General features: G+C 36.2%; 1 protein-coding gene across 5 annotated transcripts in view; it reads left to right on the plus strand.

Moving 5' to 3' along the window:
- FUT9 (fucosyltransferase 9) overlaps window positions 1–24,020 on the plus strand; it is a 200,125-nt gene that overhangs the window by 75,010 nt on the left and 101,095 nt on the right. For 4 of the 5 annotated variants that reach the window (XM_040474198.1, XM_040474199.1, XM_040474196.1 and 1 more), the window contains exon 2: window positions 5,729–5,806. The exons of the other annotated variant lie outside the window; for it this stretch is intronic. The gene's annotated coding sequence lies outside the window, so the exon portion shown is untranslated. The remainder of the gene's footprint in view (window positions 1–5,728; window positions 5,807–24,020) is intronic. 5 annotated transcript variants of the gene reach the window in all.

Genomic DNA, 24,020 nt, shown 5'->3' on the forward strand with positions numbered 1-24,020 from the left:
TTTTCAAAATACAACCCTGGTTTCTTTGGTGGAGAAAAATGCCACTCTTAGAGACTCAGAAACTAAAGTTGACGTTTTGCCTCCTTTTGGATTATTTGCATGTATTTTGTTGTCTATTTTATCTTGGCTTTTTAGCTTTTTGCTTTTTAGCTTGCTGCTTAATTCTTTATAGAGGTTAAAATTAAAGAAAATTATTTTTTATTTACCTATGTATTTATTACTTTTGATATTTTTCATACTTTGGTATAGCTTCAAGTTTTCATCTGGGATCATTTTTTTTTTCTGCTGAAAGACTTCCTTTAACGTATCTTGCAATAAAGATATGTTAATGGTGAGGGTTATATCTCTCAGAAAATATCTTGTCTTTATTTTTCAAATATAGTTTTTCTAAGTAATGGATTCTGGTTTTTAGTGCTTTAAAGCATTTCTCCAATGTTGTTGGGTTTTCGTGTTTCAGATGAGAAATCTGCTATAATTCTTATTTTTATTCTTTCACTTTTGGTGCCAAAAGGTGATTTTATTAAAGCACAGGAACTGGACCCGTGGGCAGGAAGAGCTGCCTTAATTTTATTCTTGATACTTGATAATGTCTATTTCTTTGTTTTAAAACCTTCTCATTTCATTTTTAAGAATTATCATTGTAACGTACCTTGATACAGTTTCCTTCATATTTTTTGTACTTGGAATTCATTGGACTTCTTGGTTCTTTAGATTTTATAGCTTTCATCACATTTCAAAAATTTTCATTCATATCTCTTCAAAAATTTTTTCTGTATTTCCCTCCTTTTGGGACTCCTACTGCATGTATATTAGATGGCTTAAAGTTTCTCAGAGCCTCTGATGGCGTATTCATTTTTCTCTCTTTGCATTCTATGCTGAAGAGTTGCTATTGTTATATCTTAAGTTCCACTCATCTGTCTTCTGCAGTATCGAATCTGTGGTTTATTTCATTTAGTGCATTTTTTTTCATCTCAGAAACTGGAGTTCTATCTCTAGAAGTCAGATGTGAGTCTTTAAAAAAAAAATCTTCCATGTTTATAACATGCTCAGTTATTTCCTTATCTTTTTTTAAATATATGAGACATCTTACTTTCCTGCTTCCTTGCATTCTTTGTTATTTTTTATTGGAATTCATATGCTATAAATTTTTACTTTGTTGGATGCTGAATATTTTGTCTATAAATATTGTTGAGCTTTATTCTGGAGCACATCTAAGTTACTGGAAAACTGTTTCACTTTTCCCTTTTGAGGTTTGCTTTCATGTCTCTTGATTAGATGAGAGTAGAACAGCTTTTATTCAAGGACTAATTTTGTTCCCAGTTTTGTTTTTGTTTTTGTCAATGTTTATTTTTAAGAGCAAGAGACAGAGCACAGGCAGGGGAAGGCAGAGAGAGAGGGGGACACAGAATCTGAAGGAGGCTCCAGGCTCCAAGCTGTCAGCACAGAGCCCAATGTGGGCTTTGAACTCACAAACCATGAAATCATGACCTGAACTGAAATCAGACACTTCACCGACTGAACCACCCTGGTGCCCCCTAATGCTTTTTTGAATAATCTTCACAATGCCCCATGATTTATGAGATTTTTTTCATTCTGTCTAGTGAAACACAAACTATTTGTGGCCATATATGAGATTGTTCCCTCTCTTCTTTTTGGGTGATCCCCCCCCGCCGCCGCCCACCGTGGAGACTTTGCTCATACACATTTCATGATTAGTAGTTAACTGAGAGAGTCGTCTACGTATTTCCAGATATTTGCTATGGAATTCTTTCCTTTCACATAATCGTCCCAGAGAACTCTAACCTATTGGCCTCCCTGAACTCCTAACTGTCTCCTTAACTCTGGAAAACCACCATGCTCTGCCTGGGTTCCCCCTCCCTGTGCTACAACCTGCAACCTTTCACCTAGCAGGAATCTGGAGGAAGTTAGAGTACTTGCTTTCTTCCCCTCTTTCAGGGATCACTGTCTTTTCTTGGCTGATACCTAATGTCTAAACTGTTGTTTGATGTATTTCTTCCTCATTTTTTTTTTTTTTTGCTGTTGTTGTTTCAGTCTAGAAGATTAATCTAGTCCATATTCCTGCATTTAGGCCAAAAGTACAATGATGATACGGGTTTTTAATAGCAGAAACAAGGTCTTATCCTAGAGCAAGATGGGAAGCTGACCTGAGCTTTCAGTATATTATCAGGAGGCACAAATGTCTTTCTATCCAATAATTTGTATCAAATTAATACCTTGCCAGTACAGAGATGTAACCAGGGGGATATGTACATTCACAATATAGAGCTCATCATTTTAACCAAGTGACAAGACATAGCTTTGCCAATTAAAGACAACCTAGCATTATTTGACTCCTGGTATGATGCAACAAGAAGTGTGGAGCATTATCTATGTTTTGCCATTAATGTCTAGCTGTGAGAAATTCAACACAGAATTTGGGATATTTTATGAAATAAGTTACCATATTCTCTTCAAAAAATTCAATTTTGTGAAATAAAGCAAAGAAATAAAGAACCCAAAAGTCAGTGGGATAATTCTAGGTTAAAGAAGACTAAACAGGCATAATACCTGATAGCAATGCATGAAGATTGATTATATCCTAGCTCAAAAAAATCAGTTTTAAATAAAGTTTGGACACAATCAAAAAAAACTTTATATATGAATATAAGCCATAGCTTATGACATGCAATTATTATAACCTTTTTGAGGTATGATAATGGCATTATTGTCATGTTAGGGAATGCTTTTTTCTTAAGATATTTATTCTGAAATATTTAGCTGAGAAGTGACATGATATCTCCAATATGCTTTTATGTAGTTAAGGAGCAAGAGAGTGAAAGACAGGAGAGAGAATGAAGACAACAGATGAGAAAATTGAAAGAGAAAGGAAAGAAATATTGCAAAATGTAGGGGTGCCTGAGTGGCTCAGTTGGTTAAGTGTCCGACTTTGGCTCAGGTCATGATCTCACGGTTCATGGGTTCAAGCCCTGCATCAGGCTCTGGGCTGACAGCTCAGAACCTGGAGCCTGCTTCAGATTCTGTGTCTCCCTCTCTCTCTGCCCCTCCCCCACTTGCACGCTCTCATTCTTTGTCTCTCTCTCACTCTCTTTGTCAAAAATAAATAAAAACATTAAAAAAAATTTTTTTAAATATATGGCAAAATGTGAATCAATGAATCTAGATGAAGGATGTGCAAATGTTCTTCGTAACAATGCTTCAATATTTCTATTGATTTGAGAATTTTCCAAATAAAAAGTTTGTACAGGGAGGGACAATACCAAAATACGATGCTTTTATAAGCAAGTTTCATTAAATCTTTAAGAATTTTTGAGGAAGAAAATACTTTGTGAAATAAAGTTTCTGTACTAATTTTATAAGGTGAGTATAACCTTGGACCTAAATCAGATCAAGACAGTTTGAAAAAATGCAAATTTCAGTCTACTACTATAAATACGAATACAGAAGTGATATTTGATAAGCTATCAAATTATAACCAGTAGTTCAATAAAAAAATTATACATTATGGCTAGGTACATTTATCCTAAAAATGTAATGATATTTTAACAGTAAAAAACTGATCAACACATTTCCCAAATTAACAGATCAAAATAAAATCTGCAGTCATCTAATAGACTCCAAAATATTCTTACAATGTGGTTCTAAATGGTGGAAAAAATGAATGAACTAGATGTGCATACATCTTCCTGGAAATAATAATGAAACATATTGTTGAAGATGCCAGTGAAGTTACATTTGATACCTCACGGGTGAAATTTAAAAATGAACAACACTATATCATGTTTCTGTCTACATATATTTAAAACAAAAGTATAAAAATATGAATATTGAGAGTATATCCCACACTTATGATAATCCAATGGCTTCTCATCACCTGAAGATGAATACCAAAATCTTTACTATAGATCCTAAAGCTCTACATGATCTTATTTATGCCAACATTTCAACAGTTGTCAAATATTACACTTGTGCTGGGTCTGTATGCTCCAGCCTTGCCTGGCTTGCTTCTTTCACACACTTGAACGTGTCACCCTACAACTCACTATAGGGTCTTTGCACGCTGTTTCTTCCTTCGGACATGTTCTAGCCTTACCTCTCTTCTTACATAATTTCATCTCTTATCCCATTCCTCATTTATTCGGAAGACACATTTTACTCTTCTATTTTATCTTTGTAGTATTCCATACAATCCCTTCCATCTGGGGCACTAGATCAGTCATTTCTCATTTATTTATGAGGTTGTATGATTAATATCTGCCCTCTCGTTAGGCTTTTAACCTCTTCCACATAAAATCAGAGACCACACTTGTTTTCTAACCAATGTATCCCCAGAACTTCCTACAATTCTTGTGCATTACAGGTGTTTACCAAGTATTTAGTAAATTGGTGAGTGAATTGACAAAGATCTCCTTTCATAAAATTTGCTTATTGGGCTGTAACACCTTTGGATCATTTTTCTTTCTGTGGATTATTGTATGCTCTCATTTATCCTTCCCATGTAACTAATACATTTAAATGCAGTTTGGGTGTCTCACCTAGATGAGAGGGAATGGGTGCTATGGTTGACAACACATCTAGAACTTTGGGGATTGAATGGATCGTGTTCCAGGAAAGTAGGAGGGATATTCCAATCTTGGCAATAAACACATAAATATATGTTAAGAAACTGCATAGCAGAGTTAATAAGTTTTGTATTACAAATTAGGATATATAACAGAAAATATCTCTGCAACAAAAACTAACACTGAAATTTGCCTTTCTTTATGTCTATGTTATTTATGAGCACATAATTATCACTCTTCCTAAGGGAAAAAGTGAAAGGGGCTTGAAAGATATTAAGTGGTTAAGGAGCCACAAAAAGTGAGTTTCCAAACTCACTGGAGCTTTTAACAGCTTTTAGCAGCTGTTTAATGGAGAGCAAATAAAAACATTATGGCAGCTCTTTTCAACACTTTTGTTCTTTCAATTTAACAAACATTTATTGAGTATCATGTATGTGTAAGCCATGGAACATGCACTGTGAGGCACATGATAAATAGAAAACAAACTCTGCTTTCAGAGAACTTTCCATGTGGAGGGAATAGACTTTGCCAACATGCTACAGTGCAAGGCAGAAGCCAGTATCATGGTACCACTATACCAAGCATAGTACCATCGACTTCCATGGATCAAGTCTATTTGATGGTACCAGGGACTTAACACACATTATGTTAATCTGTGTAACAGTCTTTCAGAGGAAGATACACATTAGCATTCCAGGGTTTACAAATGAATAAACTAAAGGACAGAAGAGTTAAAAATCCCACTATGATTACATGGTCACAGAGCCAGAATTAAAACCCAGATCTGTATGACCCCTAAGCCCTGGTTTGCTGCACTGCAAGCCAAGTATATAAGTTTTGGTGAACCTAATGAGCCTGTAAAACAGTATGCCTTTCTACTTTAAGCCAGTGTTCCCTCACATTGATGCTGTTCTGTGAAAGATCCCAAGGTCAAACAACCTTTGGAAATGCTGTGTGTCACATACTTAAAAAGCTCTGAGAAACTTTTTAGAAAAGAAGCCCTGCTTTTTTCATCACTTAACTCAGCACTTCCTGGAAGGTATTTGAACAGGGAATTCTTTTTTTATGTAACACATCATGAGAAACTGTTTCAGATGAGAAGGAGATATAAAGCCTCTTTTTAATTCTAATACTGATCTGTGTTTCAGGTGACACTCCATGCCTTTTATCACCCCATGCTTCTGCTGAGACTGTTCTCTGCCTGAAACACTCATGTTCTTTTTGTGGTATGTGGTGAATTCTTATTTATACATTAGTTCCACTGTCAGGTCATCTGTGAACTCCTCTGTTAACCCTTCACCCACATGCATACATGTGTGTGCACACACACAGACACCCACATACATACAGAATAAACACTAAAAGCTATATTGTAACAAAAGAATGTTAAAGAGCGTCTTTAATGAGCATTTACTGTATAAAAACTGGTTCAACACATCACAAATTATTATTTATTATTATTATTTGTTATACCTTTAATTCCCCTTTAGCTCACAATTATTATTTATTATTATTATATGTTATACCTTTCATTTCCCTTTAGCTCACATCATCATTTCTCTGATCCTCCTTACAGAAAACTCCTCTAGAAAGATGTCTACACTGCCTGATTGTGACTCTTTTCCTCTCTCTCTTCCTTGAACACAACTCAACCAGGCTTGTCCCATCATTTGCCATAGTTGTTGTGTCTTGTGTACCAACAGCTGCTACGCTGATAAATCCAGGCAAAGATTCAGTCCTCGTTTTACTTGAATTATCAGCAGCATTTGACAAAGTTGATTCCTCTTCACAAATTCAAACCTTCCGTCTCTTGTCATCCAGGACACTGTGCATTTCTGATTTTCCTTGTGCATCACTGGCAACTTTTTGTCATCTACTTTATTGGTTCTCCTCATCTCCATAGCCTCTAAGTGTTCACCTACTCTGGCTTTTAGCAGTCCTTCCATTGGTGATTCCATGTTGAGTATTGTGGCTAAGAACACAGCTCTTTGGGCCCAACTCTCTTTGAATCCCAGCTCAAGTACTTTTAATGTTAGATGTGTACACTTAGCTAACAAACAATCAAATCTCACTTCAGGTACCTCATCCATAAAAATTGGGATTATAACAGTACCTATCCCATAGAATTGTTGGAGCGTTAAATGAGTTAATATCTGTAAAAGTGCTTAGAATGATACCTGGCACTCTATATGTTTACTGATATTATCAATTCTCTAATGACTCATAAAATATATCTAGCCTAGACTTCTGCCACACATTTGTGGATAATGCATCCAACCACTTACATAATGCCTGCACTTGAAAGTCTAAGACACATCTCAAATTTATTATGTATGAAATGGAAAATCTTATCACCCTTAACCCTGGGCTAACTCAGTAAATGGCAACTACATCCAACTGCAAAGGCTAAAAGACTTGGAGGCATTCTTGGGTCCGTTCCTTCTCTCAGATCATCTATCCGGGTGTCAGATTGAGATTCCTCTGCCTTCCAGTTATCTAGAATCTTACCGTTTCTCACCACAACCATTCTAACCCTTGGTCCAAGGTCCCAGGTTCCCTCACCTGAAGTATTACACTAGCTTCCCAACTCATATCTCAGCTTCTGTCCTTGCTACCCCATGGGCTATCTTCAAAATAGCAAAACAGTTATTTTAAAATATAAATCAGACCATGTCACTCCTTTGCCCATAGCCTTCTGAGACTTCCTACCTTACTAATGAAAATCTCTAATCCTTACAATGTTTTGACAATTTCTCTAATATGCCCCCACCCACTCTCTGAAACTCTCTATCTCATCTACAATCTCCACGTCTTCACTTCCACTGTCTCTGCTCTAGCCTCCTCCTAGGTCTTCCAGCAACTCAAGCATGCTCCTTTTTCAGGGTCTCTGAACTTGCTGTCTCTTCTACCTGGAGTATTCTCTTCCCAGCCACCTACACGGTTGTGTCCCTCATTCCTTCTGATCCTTTGTCAATTTCCACCTTCTCCAGACCTTCTTTAACTATTACAACTCCACTCCACTTCAGTCCTCTTTTCTGTTTGATTTTTCTACCTAGAATTTAAGACAATATGGCACACTATAGCTTTTACTCATTTGTTTCTTTATTATTCATTTCCTCCCTCTAGTTTATAAGCTCAGTGAGGGGACACATTTTACTTCATTTGTTCATTGCGCATCCACAGTGCATAGCACACTATATGGTATGTAATAGGCACTTAACAAATATTTATAGAATAAGTGGCTTCCCCCTTCCCCAGGATAGTTGAAGAAAATAAGACTCATAGAGGTAATCTGCTCAGAGCATCCAAAATTTGCTTAAGACATCCGAGGTCAAACCACAGAGGTACAGGATGCAGTCAACCAATATATAACTTACAGAGGATAATAGGTATATGATCATGTATTACATACTCTTCATCCTTAGTAGAAGGGGACTTCCTTGAGAGCAGGAACAGTTTTAGTCATCTTTATAACCTGGTACCGAATACCTTGTTGGGATGATACAAGCCCTGATGTGATCATAGGAGCAGCTCCTTAGCTCAAGATGGCCAACTGTGTGCCTCTGTTTTAACTCTGCTTTCAGTGGCATATATCGGTCGCTTGGAATTGGCCTTAGTGGAAGTATTTACACTGTGGAAATCACCACGCACTACATATTGGATCTTTTTCCCCAGAGGGTTGGTTGTTAAATATTTATCTGCATATCACTATATAAAAGACAGTTTAAAAAGATGTTTGGTGCATGAGGGAATGAATTAGTGAGTAAAATTCACAGGGGAGAGATTATAGGCCAAGGCATCTTTTAGTTCATTTGTGATATAGAGGAAGTGAGAAGAAAGTGAAAGCTGACAATAAATAACTTACAATGAACATTACAAAACAAAAACAATAAAAATTAAAATCCTTAAGATAGAATACAATTCAATTTCCTATTCTATGAGAGAATTTTATGTAAATCAACTACCAAAAATAAAACCTTCCAATGAAAGGTAATCTTAGGAAATTAGGTAAAGCTCTACTTCTTCCTTCTGGAATAAAAAAAAATAAAATTCATATTTCTCCCCAATTATATATCCTACGTAATTATTCCCATTTTGTTCAACGTTTTTTTATTTATTTTTGGGACAGAGGGAGACAGAGCATGAACGGGGGAGGGGCAGAGAGAGAGGGAGACACAGAATCGGAAACAGGCTCCAGGCTCTGAGCCATCAGCCCAGAGCCCGACGCAGGGCTCGAACTCACGGACCGCGAGATCGTGACCTGGCTGAAGTCGGACGCTTAACCGACTGCGCCACCCAGGCGCCCCTAATTATTCCCATTTTGTATCTCATGACGTGCATCTGTGACTCTTTCATTGGACAAATGTTTCCTAAATATTTTTCAGCCACCATTCCTTTTAAGATAATCACTTCCATAAAAAAAATGTAATGGCATATAAAGTTGTTCATACAACTTCCGGTCTGTTCATGCAACAGACCTTCAAAGTACTGTCCATAGGCCCTGAGTTAAAGAATAGACATACTGTGCTAGAGTGAGGGGCTCTTGGGAGCCAGCTATTTGTTGAAATCATTCCCTATTTTCAGCATGTGTCTGGAACACTGACACTTTAAAATAGAAAATACAGGGGCACCTGGGTGACTCAGTCAGTTAAGCATCTGACTTCGCCTCATGTTCCTGAGTTTGAGCCCTGCATCGGGGTCTGTGCTGACAGTTCAGAGCCTGAAGCCTGTTTCAGATTCTTTGTCTCCCTCCCTCTCTCTGCCCCTCTCCCACTCATGCTCTATCTCTCTCTCTCTCTCTCTCTCTCTCTCTCTCTCTCTCAAAAATAAATATTTTTTTTAATTTAAAATAGAAAACAGAAAAAAATAAGACTTCTAGATTGACTGGATGGATAGAATGGATAATCCGTTATTTCAGATACCCATTACTGCCCCTGAGATCTCTTTTCCAAAACACCTTTCATTTTGTTTACCATTTATTTATAAAGCATGATTTTCAAAACCTATAATTTTTTAGATCACAGCTCTCTGATAATTTTCAACTTTGTACCATTTATAATACCAAACTGAATGCTCTTTATTTCTAATAGAGAGGGTTAAGCTGTTGCCTTTTTTCCCCTTTGGAATACATAGTTCTACTACACTTCAAGTTTTCATTAATGTTCCAGGCAACATTGGCATCACCCATGCATCACAATGATCTCTCATTTAGCTAAAATTCTAGATCTTGGTCACCTGAAGATCTATTAAGCTAAAGTCATTACATTTCTCTACTTCCTCAGTGGATTTTACACCTAACTCTATCCTTTTACTATTTCATTCCCTTGTCAGTTTCAACCCACTGTTCTTATCTGTGAAATTCTTTGTAAAATCAATTATGTGACATAGTACCTTGAGCCCCACATTTAAAATCATATCCAAATTTTTTAACTATGTCAAATAATATCATGTCATCAAATAGTTGATTTAAAAATGATACAAAGACGGGAACCTGGGTGGCTCAATCTGTTAAGCGCTGGACTCTTGGTTTCAACTCAGGTCATGATCTCAGGTTTTGTGAGTTCAAGCCCTGCATTGGGTTCTGCACTGACAGCTGCAGAACCTGCTTGGGATTCTCCCCCTTTCTCTGTCTTGGCCCCTCCCCCAACTTGCACTCTACATTTCTCTCTCTCTCAAAATAAATAAACATTAAAAAAAAATTTTTAAGGGCACCTGTGTGGCTCAGCAGTTGAGCATCCGGCTTCAGCTCAGATCATGATCTCACAGTTCATGGGTTTGAGCCCTGTGCTGGGCTCTGTGCTGATGGTTTGGAGCCTGAGTTGGATTCTCCACCTCCCCCTCTCTCTCTGCTGCTTCCCTACTCATGTGCTCTTGCTCACTCTCAGAAATAGAAAATAAACATTTTAAAAAATATTTTTAAATGATGTAAAGAAAGATTCAATGAAAGAAACCAGAGGCATCCTACAATTGGACATATTAACCAGTATTATTTGGTAGGAAGGATTTATCAGCTAAAAGCTCAACAGATTGCACAATAACACTATCCACATATACTCATCTCAACCACAAAGATGTTAGGAATTATTTCAAATGCTTTGTTGAAATCTAGATAATCCAGATGAGGCAGCACATAATCTGTGAAATCTTTCCCTGAGATTCAATTATACGTCAATACTTTGTGTTCCCATGAAATTTCATGCATGTCCCTATCAGAGTCCTTACCAGAATATGCCAAATCTCCATTCGTACCTGTCTTCCCAAGTATTGTGAAGTCCTCAGAGTGTGAGTCTTCCTTTATGCTTCCTTTATGTCCACATTCTCAGAATGTCTCATTGTGCATAGTAGTTATTCAGTAAATATTTGTCAAACTGTTGAGTTAATAATAGAGATATTCTCATATGTTACCTCAGGATGTAGAGTCTTATATAAAGTTTGCAGTTTTCTCTGAGCTTATTCTAGGATGCAAATCACCAAAAATAATTCACAACAATTCATGGGAATAGATGAGCCAGTTCACCTCTTTGTGCCTCACTTAGAACACTCTTACTATTTTAAATTCATGTGCATATGGAATATGTGACTTGGTTTTATTACGGAAAGATAATTTCATCCTTTTAAAGCTAAAACTGTATGTGCTATTACGGTTATTTCTCTTTTCTTTCTCTTATACTGCATCTTTTGTATTTCTTTTTAAAATGTCAAAAACAGCATCTCATTAACACCTCTCAGAGAACAGTTGCCAATGTTTCCATTCATAGACTTGATACTTGGAGTGCCTCCTTCCAAATCATAGGAAAATGATAAAATGCAACAAAATCACAATGTTTCTGAATATTTATACACTCAGGTATATAAAATTTACACTGAAGTTTCTGTTCTTTGCCTGATACTAATCCATTTATTTAAGTATTTGGAGAATAAAATGCCCTTATTATATGGTTACCTTTTGATATCCAGACACAGATCTATTTTTTCCAAAGCCAATTTATTTTTTTTTTATTTTTTTTTCAACGTTTATTTATTTTTGGGACAGAGAGAGACAGAGCATGAACGGGGGAGGGGCAGAGAGAGAGGGAGACACAGAATCGGAAACAGGCTCCAGGCTCTGAACCATCAGCCCAGAGCCTGACGCGGGGCTCGAACTCCCGGACCGCGAGATCGTGACCTGGCTGAAGTCGGACGCTTAACCCACTGCGCCACCCAGGCGCCCCATCCAAAGCCAATTTATATAAAATATACAAAGATAAAATATCCAGCATTCCTGCATGCAGGTTTAGTAATTAGTATCAACTACAGACTGGAAAACTCAATGGAGGGAAAACAAAGTGACCTTGTACTATATGTGTAATCTTTATTAATTGAACTCTAAGCTAGCCCTTGAGATTTTTATGCAGTCTGCAGCAGAAAGGTCAGTGGAATACCAATAAATCCTCTTATATTTATTAGTTCATTCTGCAAATGCTAAAGTGGAGTGAAAGTTGATTCAATTCATTTGTAATCCAATACCAAAAGGGGAAAAGTGATTTTTAACTCATCCACTAACATATACATGGAAAAATAACATTCCCAAGGAAAATCATGGAATGTTTTTAATAGAAAAGGGCACATAAGAGCTTGACCATGTTTGTAATTTCTTACCATCTTATAAAATTTCTGCAGGAGCACCTGGCTGGCTCAGTTAAAAGAGCATGTGACTCCAAATCTCTGGGTCATGAGTTTGAGCCCACATAGGATGTAGAGATTACTTAAAATAAATAAACTATTAAAATAATTTTAAAACTTTTTAATAGCATTTTTGCAAGGAAATTATAATTTCAGCACAGAGCCCAATGCAGGGCTCAATCTCATGAACCGTGAGATCATATCAAAGCCGAAAATCAAGAGCCAGGTGCTTAACAACTGAGCCACTCAGGCACCCCATGGTTAAGGTGTTTTTATAGGCTCCAAGAATACAACATAAATAATATAGCCAATGCCCTAAAAAAATCAAAATCTAATGGAAAATAAAATATTGAGAACTCAGTTACTAAAATACAAGGTAAAGTAAGGGAAATACTTTGACATTGATGTGAATTAATGCATAGAGGCTTCAATTATGAAATTTTATAAAATGAGAAGGATTTGAGTTGTGCATTGGAGGATTAGCATAACTTCACAAGTTTTAAAGGATATTCTAAGCCAAAGAAAAAATATGTGCAAGAGCTCTGAAAATATCTAAAGATATACATAATTGACAAATGAAATACAGCGCTGTTTGACTGCAAGAGAGCAAGTAGTCATGATAGTTAAGCCCAGAAATGAAGATGGGAGTTAAAATTTGTAGGTTTTTCTCTCCATGCTAAATTGTTTGGACTTTAGCTTCTAGGCAGTAAGGAACTACTGAAAATTTTTGAAGTGTGGAATGGCATGAGTTAAACCTGAGTGTCTGTCAGTGTTTTAAAACGTTTTCGTTGGTGACAACACAGAAGGTGTAAAAACTTTAATTGCCCTGGTCTGAGTGAAGGAGTTCTTGGTTGTGGTAATGGAACTGGACTTGAAAGGAGGGGAAAGCTTTATTAAAGTTAGAATTAGGACTTGGTGTTTGGATGAAAGTGAAAGTTAAGGAAAATAAAGATGGTGTTGGGGTTGCTACTCAGTATTAATTGTTTATAATCACAGCCAATTATGCATTCTTAAATATAACTAAATATTTCATATCTAACTTAATTTTAATTGGAGTATTCTTAATCCTGAAAATTTTTAAGTTTATAAATCTCTAAATAATCTTTTCCAGTTCATGCATATATGTATGTATGTGTTTTATTTTACCAAAAGACTTTCAAGAATAGTTTTTCAGAGGAAATGAAAAAATTAAATTATAAAAGTTAAGAACAAAAAACATACATTTAATTACATGACCAATCATTTCATTAAGGAGATCACAGTTTTTCTCCTTGACTTGAGGAGTAGAGGAACAGTCTTTATCCTTCTCCATTCTGCTTTACTACCTGGTTAGTGTCATCAGGAATTCATCTTTTTAGAGTATGATGAATAAAGAAATGCATGTATATAAAAACATATTGATGTAATTAAAAGTTATTTCAGTTCATTTGTTATGGTGTATGTGTATGAGTGTGTGTGAGTGCATGTGTGGGTGGCGAATACCTCAAGAGGTAATTGAAGAGCATTTCAGTAAAACACAATGTAACATCCCTGATTTATTCAATTACATGCAGACAACAGCTTCCTAATATTACATCTATACATAGAAGTAGGTAATGGTGTTCTTGCAAAGATCATTCCTTATTTCTTGAAAATGATGTATGCTAGTGAGCAGTTTAAAGGATGAAATACATCATAATCATATTCATTAGAATGCCAAAATAAGAACGATATATTAGAAAAACTTTGTGTATATATAAAGCACTAAATTCATCTAAGTTAAAAAAAAACTTAATTATCAAGTCATACCCATTAAACAGAATAAACTGATAAGATGTTATCTTCTTACTGGGATAATTTTCTGATACTCATGTGTTTTTTCTTTTATGCAAATCCTAGAACCTATCATTGCTTTGGGTTATTTGTAGCCAGTAAGATTTTCATGGTCAGGTGCTTCTCTTTAAGAAGAGTTATAAATTCTTTCTCTCAAATGGTCCATGAGTCTACCTTTGAGACACGCTTTGCTACAATACAGTCATCTTTAATTTAGAGTTGTATATGTGAACAGCCTTAAATTTGTGACTTGCTTTATAATTACATGTGACTCGCTGAATTTGACTTAAATTTTATAAATGTAGTTGGGTGTGGTACCCACATCAAATAGCATATAGAATTTATGTGCTTTCCACCATTATGCCAAATTTGAAGGAAAAACATCTCCCAATTACACTAGAGAGAATAGTTTAAGCTTATAGTCCTCCCACACATCCAGCTACACTGTAATATTTTATACGCCATAAAAGCCAATAGAAATTACATATTGAATTACACTTGGAGGAACTGACAAAAGGTCAGAATGACTAGAATATAATGGAAGAGACCAAGAGAGTAGTAGGCAGGGTCTAAACCCCCTTTTGCTCCCCTAAGCTTTTGGGCTGTTGGAAAATAACAAGAGGAGACACATAGGCTACCTGCTATCAGCAGTGTATATTTAAGAGGTATATGTGTGTACATATGCACACACGTATATACACACACACATATATGTATTTTTTAAGATAATTCACTTCTTCCTCTCTGCCCTTAATTTCCATTTCCCAAGGGAAAAGAATTATCAAGATTTAATCACTGTAACATCCCACCATTACCCCCAAATAACTCCTTACCCAAATCAAAGTTAAATCTATGAAGAAAGTGTTAACTTCCCAGGACTGCTGTAACAAATCACCACAACCAGATAGCTTAAAACAATAGAAATCATTCTCTCAAAATTCGTGAGGTTACAAGTCCAAAATCAAAGTATGGGCAGGGGCCAGGCTCCCTCCAAAGGCTCCAGGAAGAATCCTTCCTTGCTTTTTCCAGCTTCTAGAAGTTGCCAGCAATCCTGGATGTTCCTTGGTTTGTCTCTGCCTTCACATGGCCTTCTTCCTTGTGTGCTTCTGTGTCTCCAAAGTCTTCTTTTCTTATAAGAACATAAGTCATTGGACTTAGGCCCCATCCTAATCCAGTGTGACTCTGTCTTAACTTCATCTCACCTGCAAAGACTTTCTTCCCAAATAAAGTTCCATTCACAAGGGGCACCTGGGTGGCTCAGTCAGTTAGGCATCTGACTCTTGATTTCAGTTTAGGTCATCATCTCACGGTTCATGAGTTCAAGCCCCGCATCTGGCTCTTCTCTGGTAGCGGGCAGCCTGCTTGGGATACTCTGTCTCCCTCTCTGTGCTCTTCCCCTGCTTGTTCTTTCTCTCTTTCTCAAAAATAAATAAGTAAATGTAAAATCATAATGATAAAGTCCCATTCACAGATACTGAGAGTTAAAACTTGGAATAGATCTTTTTGGGGACACAATTCCATCCACAGTAGGGAAAGCTAACATTGGGTAGTTGTTTAGAAAGACTACCCAGTCCATCTGATTACATCAATTTATATCAAAGTCAGAATAACTCTAGGGTTTGCATTTTTAAAGAAGGGCTTTGTAACAGAAGTGTATCAATAATGAATAGACTCGTAAGATCAAGACATTCATGGCACTTGCTTCCTGAGCTTCCAGTGAAGACTTTATACTTCGTTTTAACTTTTTCATGTTATTATGGATTTAGATTTCATAATGGAAGATATGAAGGACATTCATGAAAAAATTTTGGCAACATAAAACTACACAAATGTAAAATATTTTGGGAGGCCTGGATTTCTTTTCTTCTAAAATACTTCCTAAGTGAATGAAAAAAAAAAAAAAAAAGAATAGAAACAAAGGAAAAGAGTCTTTGCAAAGTTTAAGTTTTTTCTTAGTGTTTATTTTTGAGAAAGACAGAGACAGAGCGTGAGCAGCGGTGAAACAGAGAGAGAGGGAGACACAGAATCCGTGAGTGAGTATGCATTCACAATCATGGGACACTTGTCCCTGAGTGGGGTAAGGACAGGAGAATGTGGCAACTTTATTTAGGCCATTAAAATCCTGAAGTTAACATTTTAAAATTATTCAAAAGCAAGTGAATTCATTTTAAGACAAAATGTTTTGCCTTATATACAAACTGCTTTTCAGAGTACAACTTTGTTGTAAAATTGGCCCATACTCTGAACAATAAATATATATTCTTTTTTAAATAGCTTGGCTTATTCATAAATTATATGCGATCAATACACAGCTCCAATCATTGTATTTAATGTAGCAATTGCAGCTAAAATTGGAATGGATTTTTTTTCTCAGAATAGTATTTGTTTGACAGTCAAAATTTAATAAGAAATTCTGATGTTAAAAATCATTCATCAGTTTTAACACAACTTTAGAAGAAAGGGAATACATTACTCTAGATTAAGTTGCCATGGTATAAAACACCCATTTACATTTTTTTAGGATTAGCATTTCTTCTTTGTTGATTACAAAAAGAAGTATTATGCTAAACTTTATTATTTTGATTATTGATGTCCCAAGAGATTTTGGTCTGAGTTAAAAGGCTACAGTTTAAATTTTATAATTAAAATTTATAGTGAACCATTATTTTTCATGCAATTAATTTATACTCAAGAAAAAAATTTAATATTTATTTAAGTAATCATGAGTTTCCATAGTGCCTTTTAGTCAACTGTTTTGAACACTCTGAACTGACATAGCTGTGACTCTCTACAGTGTGATTCTCCAAACATATGCAACAAATTCTCCTGGGAAGCAGAGAGCTTGTTATATGTGGAAATTCTGTTCCCTACCCTAAACCTCTTTATCAGCATCTCTAGGAAGATAATTCATGAATCTGTTTTGAATAAGCCATCCAGATTATTCTTATGCTTATTAATGTTTGAGAAGCCAGAATTAAAGAGGACAGAGCAGTGGACTCTAACCTTTTCAATACTGGTGTTCTTTAGGCTTTGCAATATACTGGGAGAACCTGTTCAGTGGCTGTCAACTTCTTTCAGAGGAAGTCATCCAAGGGACATAAGAGAGAAAGCATGAACCACATCCCAATGCCCCCAGAGTTCTGGGAGCCTAGCCAAAGACAGCAGGCAGCATGCTTGGAGCCCAAAAGAAATATTCACAGATTTCTCTTCCCTTCCTCCCTTTTTTTCTCTCTCCTGCTCCTTCTCTTCCATTTTCGTTCCCTCCTTTAGTTCTTTCCTTCTGTCTTCTCAATGCCTTCTCCAATTTTGTCAGAATCGGGAGGAGGAGGGTGTCCAGAGGAAAAAGACAGCTTATCAAAAACCCTCCCTTATCCCATCTCCCCTCAATCTCACTGAACATCCTTACAACATGTGGTTATAAAGAAAAGTGTCCATTTTTTGTTATTGCCATAGGCAAGAAACAAGAAAGAAAGAAAGAAAGAAAGAAAGAAAGAGAAAGAAAGAAAGAAAGAAAGAAAGAAAGAAAGAAAGAAAATAACCACTGTCACTAACCATCTGTTCCTGGCGTGTATCCCATCTTTGGTCCCAGTGAGGCATCTCCTTCTGGATGAGTGTGACTGAGGATAGATATAAGTGTAATGCAATCTTTATTCTTGACTTTAATTCTTATCCCCCATTTCCAGATTCTTCTTCCGAGGAGGGTTTTAACAGGTAGGATCAGAAATCAAAACACCATCTGAACAACCAGGAAGTGCACTTGCTTTTTGGGAGGGGCCACTGGAGCTCAGCCCAGTGCTCATCCTGTCCCTTACAAGCCCCTGGGCTACCAACTGGCCTGTCTTTCCTTGGCCTGTCACATCACAAATCAGGGTTTATCTCTCATTGACTTAATTACCTGAAGAGCTCCCTCTCCCCCACCAGAGCTAGAGAAGTGAAGAGATGGAGTGCTTAAATGTTATTGACTCAATTTAAAGATAGGAAAAATGAAACCAGTTTAAGACCCATATCTCAGTGAAATTAAAAAACAAACAAACAAAAAAAGATTCATTATGGTCTAAACCAGAAGGTGGCAAATATGGTCCATGGGCCAAATCTGACCTGCTGCTAGTTTTTGCAAATAAGAGTTTATTGGAACACAGCCACAGCCATTTGTTTTTCTATTATTTATCTGCTTTCACACTAGAATGTAATTGAGGAATTGTGACAGAAACTGTATAAAAGATGAGTACTATAGAAATCCTTGACTTTACCTTTGGACTGTAACGCCTTAAGTATTTACCATCTGCTTCTTCAGTGCACAGTTTGCTAATCCCTGGTCTACATCAAAACATTCATCATTTATTTGTCCAATTTCTGAAAGCAAAGTATTCAAATTAAGTTCCATAAAAAGATTCCCCATAGCAATAAAAAATCTGAATAGACCAATTACTAGTAAGGAGATTAAATCAGTAATCCATAATTTCCGAATAAAGAAAAAAACCAGGACCAGATGGCTTCACTGGTAAATTTTACCAACCATTTAAAGAAAAATTAATACCAATCCTTCTCAAACTCTTTCCAAAAAATCAAAGAAAAGGGAACACTCCCAAACTCATTTTACAATGCCAGCAATATCCTCATACCAACCTAGAAAAGCACACTAGTAGCAAGGAAACTATAGGCCAAGGTCCCTGATGAATATAGATGCCAAAATTCTAATAAAATACTAGGAGCCTGAATTCAGCAGCACATTAATAGGATCATTCAACATGATCAAGTGGGACTTATCTTTGGAATGCAAGGATGATTCAACCTACATAAATCAATCAAGGTGATTCACCACAGTAACAGAATGAAAGAAAAGACTCATGATCACCTCAATAAACGTAGAAAAAGCATTTGACAAAATTCTGCAGTCATTTATGATAAAAACTCAACAAATTAGTCATAGAAAGAATGTATTTCAACATAATAAATTCCATATATGGTAAGCCCACAGCTAACATCATACTCAATGGTAAAAGGTTAAAGCTTTTCCTCTAAGATCTGGAACATGGCAAGGACACCCACTCTCACTACTCCAATTCAGCATGGTACTGGGAAGTCTTAGCAAGAACAATCAGGCAGAAAAAAAAAAAGAAAGAAAGAAAAGATATCAGAATTAGAAAGGAAGAAGTGAAATTGTCTTTCTTTTTATTTTGCAGATCACATGATTTTATAAATAGAAAATTCTAAAGACAACCAAACAACTGTTAGATCTAATTAGTGAATTCAGTAGAGTTGTAGGATACAAAATTAACATACAAAAATCAGTAGCATTTCCATAAACTAACAATAAATTTCCAAAAAAATAATATATAAAATCCATTTGCAATAGCATCGAAAACATTAAAATACTTAGGAATGAATTTGACCAAGAAAGTCAAAGACCTATACCCTGAAAACTACAAAACATTGGTGAAAGAAATCAAAGACGTAAATAAATGGAAAGGTATCTTGTGTTCATGGATTGGAAGAATTAATATTGTTAAAATGCCAATAATACAAAAAGTCATCTATACATTCAATAAAATCCCTACTAAATATCCCAATACCTTTTTTTTACAGAAGCAGAAAAAAATACTCATAAAATATATATGGAGCCACAAAAGACCCTAAATAGCCAAAGATATCCTGAAAAAGAACAAAGAAAGAAACATTACACTTCCTGATTTCAGTCTATACTATAAAGCTGTGGTAATCAAAACAGTATGGTACTAACATAAAAACAAACCAATAGAGCAGAATTGAGAGCTCAGAAGTAAACCAAAGCATACATGATCAACTAATATTTGATAATGGAACCAAGAATACTCAATGGAGAAAAGACAGTCTCTTCAATAAATGGTGCTGGGATAATTGGACATTTCCATGCAAAGAACTGAACCCTTTTATTACACCACTGGCAAAATTACCTTGAAATTACTCAGCCATTAAAAACAAGATGAAATCTTACCTTTAGCAATGGCATGAATGGAACTAGAGTAGTATGCTAACTGAAATTAGTCAGTCGGAGAAAGACAAATACGATTCCATTCATATGTTGAATTAAAGAGACAAAACAAAGAAACAAAGAGTGGGGGGAGAAAGAGAGGCAAACCAAGAAGTGGATCCTTAACTATAAAGAATAAATTAATGGTTACCAGAATGGAAGTGGGTGGGGAGTTGGGTTAAATAGGTGATGGGGATTAAGGAGTGCACTTCTTGTGATGAGCACTGAGTGATGTATGGAAATGTTGTATCACTATATTGTACACCTGAAACTAAGATTACATGTATGGTAACTAACTGGAATTTAAATAAAATTTTAAAGAACTTGAAATGAATTAAAGACTTAAATGTCATGTCTGAAACTATGAAACTCCTAGAAGAGAAAATAGGAATAAAGGTCCTTGACATGAGTCTTGGAAATGATCTTTTGGATATGACACCTAAAGCACAAAAAAAGTAAACAAATGGACTACATCAAGCTAAAAGCCTTCTATATAGCAAAAGAAACTGTCAACAAAGTGAAAAGCAACCTATGGAATGGGGGAAAATATTTGTAAACCGCATATATGATAAGGGGTTAATATCCAAAATACGTAAGACCTTATACAACTCAATATGAAAAAAATAACCCAATTAAAAATCGGCAAAGGACTGAACAGACATTTTCCAGAGAAGATCTATGAAAGGTCAACAGATACATGAAAAGATGCTCAACATCATTAGTCATTAGGGAAATGCAAATTAAAACCACAATGAGATATCACCTTACACCTGTTAGAATGGCCATCATCAAAAAGACAAGAGGTAAGAGCTGGCGTGGATGTGGAGAAAAGGGAACCCTGTACACTGCTGGTGGAATTGCAAACTGGTACAGCCACTATGGAAGACAATATGGATGATCTTCAAAATATTAAAAGTGGAACTACCATAGGACTTAAGAATTCCACTTCTGGGAATATATCCAAAGTATGTAAAAACATATCTGCATCCTTATGTTCATAGCAGCATTATTTACAATAGCTAAGATGTGAAAACAACCTAAGCGCTCATGATTGGATATAGATGAAGAAGAAGTAGAAGTAGAAGTTGTGAGCCATAAATATTCAGCCATTAAAAATAAAGAAATCCTACCATTTGCAACAAATGAATGAATCTTGAAGGCTTTATACCAAGTAAAATAAGTCAGGTAGAGAAAGACAAATATTGTATGAATGATCTCACTTACACGTTAAATCTAAACAAAACCAAACAAAAACAAACACAGAAAAAGAGATCAGACTTTGGGTACCAGAGGCAGAGGGTGGGGTCGGGTGAATGGGAGGAAAGTGGTCAAAAGGTACAAAGTTCCGGGGTGCCTGGGTGGCTCAGTTGGTTAGGCAGCCCACCTCGGCTTAGGTCATGATCTCATGGGTTCAAGCCCCGCATCATGCTCTGTGCTGACAGCTCAGAGCATGGAGCCTTCTTCGGATTCTGTGTCACCCTCTCTCTCTGCCCCTCCCCCTGCCTCAAAAAAAAATAATAAACATTAAAAATGTTTCAAAAGGTACAAACTTCCAGTTATAAGATAAATAAGTCTTTGGATGTAAAGTATAGCATAGGGAATAGAGTCAATAATATTGTAATAAATTTGTAAATTGACAGACAGCAGCTAAACCTTTCATGGTGAGCATTTCGTAATGTATATAAATGTCAAATCACGGTGTTGTACATCTGAAACTAATATGCCATTGTATGTCAAGTATACTTCAATTTAAAAAAGAAAAGAAAAATCAACACTAAGAATGTACAGTACAATGTGATGACTGTAGCTAACATTGCTGTAAGAGTTCTCATCAGAAGGAATTTGATTTTCCTTTCTTCTTTCTTTTTAAATTGTATCTATATGATAAGATAAATGTTATCTGAACCTATTATGGTAATAATTTCACAACAGAAGCAAATGAAATCATCGTGATGTACATCTTAAACTTATACAGTGATGTGTGTTAATTATTTCTCAATAAAATTGGGGGGAGGGAAAGATTCCCCATACACATGTTAAAACATAGTACATTCTTCTCACACAAAGCAACATAAGATAACCATAAATATGTAAGGAATAACTGCCTTAAAAATCCCAATAAAGCAGAACAGCATCTATCATAGTAGGGCCTCAATACATTTGGTTAAATAAATAAATCTTTAAAAAATGTCTGTGCATTCTGCACTGTAGTGATGATATATATTTATTTTAGACTAAATTTCTTTTCCCCAAACCTTTGAGTAAAACGAATGTTCTGGGAAGAATGCCCAATGAGATCTACAGTACTGCTTCAAGCCCCAGGTGGGAGACGCTCAATTGTTTGCCCTGAAGGGTTCGGCGGGTTTTAAGAGAGCAAAGCAACCCTCCTTCCCTCAAAAAACGTATGTTTAAAATATTCTATGGATAAAATAGATGTATAAATTATGGCCTAATTTCATGCGTCTTCTATTGTAGCAATTACTAACCTGTATCTAAGCATAAGTATATTTTAAGTCCTGAATACGCTGATGTTTTGTAACGGTCCTAAATGCTATTAATCCCTGTCTCCTATGGCAGCTCAGGAAGTAGAAGAGTCTGCAACACTCTGGGCTACCTCTCTCTTCCTCACCCCTAATCCGGTATTGTGCAGTTCACACAGATGTACATCATCCTCCCAGAAGGAGTAAGGGTCGGGGCAGATCATCCAAGCCCGCTTGGATAAGAGGGAAGGGAAGAAGAGGAAAGCTTAACCTGGGAAAGAATTCAGACCATGAAAATAATCAAGGAGTTACAATAGCAAGCACAAAGCATATACCTCTCCTGTAACCACTTTTTTTTTCCAGCTTCTGCACATATACGGAAGAAGGAAGGTGACCATTCAACCATCTAACCATACAGTAAATTTGCCCCATGGTAAAATGCTCAAGAAACATCATTTCCCTTCTTTTTCCCTTTCCTCCTCACTTGTTCTGGGCTTTTAATTTCAGGATGCTTATTTCCATTTCTATCTAATATAAAGAACAAACCAACGTTTTGCATTGTGAGGAAAAGTATTCCTTTTCCCTGTAAATTATGCAAAAAAAAAAAAAAAGAGAATCATTTATGGTTAAACTATCCCATGTTGATCTCAAGAGGCAGAACTGTGTGGCCAAGAGTGGAGCTGTGGAATCGGTCTGGTTGTGTTGCAGTCTAACGGCATCATTGACAAGCTGGGTGACCTTGGACAAATTGTGTAACCTTTCTGGGCTTCATATTCCCCTTCTCTAAAACTGGAGTAAATTTCATAGGCTTGTTGATAGAATGAGATTATGCATATAAAACCCTTAAAACTATGTCTGGTATATAGTGAGCACTCTTTTATGACTAGGTGGTAATATTATTAATGTTGATGAGGTTCAAGCATGAGATCCTCCAATGGCTGGCCCTTGCTTTCTTCTGCTATGTCCTGCGTGTGTTTCATCACACTGCCTATCTCTCTGCTCTGCTGAAGCCAGATTACTTTTTCATCCCAAACTATATTATCTCTGTATTCCTTATCTGTGTTCATACAGCACAGCCTCGTCATCATTCAACATGCACTTTACACAACCTATTTTCTATCAAGCTTCAGCCAAGTAAAATTGCATGCTGCTACATTTGTGCCCCTAGCCAGACATTTAGTACAGATTTCTTCATTTCTCTTTCTTTCCTTCCTCCTCTTGACCAGGAGATCTTCAAGGACAGGAGAGTATTTGGGCCATGCTTTTAGCCATAGCACCTAACAGCTGTTATATATAACACATTTTTTTAAATGTATGTTGAATTAAAAAGGGCTTAAGGATCCAGACTAGTAATTCTGAAGTCGTAAAATTCCATTTAAAGTATAGCCACAGGAATTGGCTCGGTGACCTCTTCTGGAAGCAAATCTTACTTATTACTATAAACTGCATGAAGGGATTGTCTTTATTTGTTCAAAA

The sequence above is a fragment of the Herpailurus yagouaroundi genome, unplaced genomic scaffold (genome assembly GCF_014898765.1).
Source record: "Herpailurus yagouaroundi ecotype Mexico unplaced genomic scaffold, PumYag 139, whole genome shotgun sequence".
In the NCBI taxonomy this organism is placed as follows: Eukaryota; Metazoa; Chordata; class Mammalia; order Carnivora; family Felidae; genus Herpailurus; species Herpailurus yagouaroundi.